This window comes from Fukomys damarensis, unplaced genomic scaffold (assembly GCF_012274545.1).
Source record: "Fukomys damarensis isolate Sample0158 unplaced genomic scaffold, DMR_v1.0_HiC HiC_scaffold_20, whole genome shotgun sequence".
In the NCBI taxonomy this organism is placed as follows: Eukaryota; Metazoa; Chordata; class Mammalia; order Rodentia; family Bathyergidae; genus Fukomys; species Fukomys damarensis.
The window spans coordinates 12,358,546-12,359,315 of record NW_022900932.1 but is presented as its reverse complement, the minus strand read 5'-3'; positions in this window follow the sequence as shown (position 1 = coordinate 12,359,315).

Genomic DNA, 770 nt, shown 5'->3' with positions numbered 1-770 from the left:
TTTTTTCTGGGCTCCTGTCACATGGAGAATTGTTTTCTATCTTTTCACTTTCAGGCTATTGGCTTCTTTTTGCACTAGATGTGTTTCTTGTATACAACATATTATGGGATTTTGCTTCTTATTCCATTTTGCCAGTCTATTTCTCTTGATTGGTGAGTTGAGGCCATTGACATTGCTGGTTATAACTGATATGTACTGACTTATTATTGACATGTTATTGGTCTTTTGTTGACTCTTTTTACTTTTTCACCTTCTCCTTTTAATTTCTTGCCTTGCCTATTTGATTTGCTCTGTTGGGCCTCATGGTGTTGCTGCCTTCATTGTCTTTTTCTAGGATCTTGTTTAGAATTCCTTGTAGTGCTGGTTTGGTATTCATGTAGTTTCTCAGGTGTTCTTTGTCGTGGAAGTGTCTTATTTCCCCCTCCATTTTGAAAGAGAGTTTTGCTGGATACATCAGTCTAGGTTGGAGGTTGTTCTCTTTTAGTACTTGAAATATGTCATTCCAGGCTCTCCTTGCCCCAAGGGTTTGTGTTGAAAAGTCTGCTGTGATTCTGATGGGCTTTCCTTTGTATGTGATTTGTTTCTTTTCTCTTACCGCTTGTAGTATTTTGTTCTTCTGTTGGGTTTCTGGGATCTTGATTATTATATGTCTAGGTGTAGATTTTTTTATTGTAGCTAGTTGGGGTCCTATATGGCTCACTTATCTGAATGTCAAATTCTTCCCCTCTGTTTGGGAGGTTTTCTGTCATTAATTCTGCAAACAGCTTTTT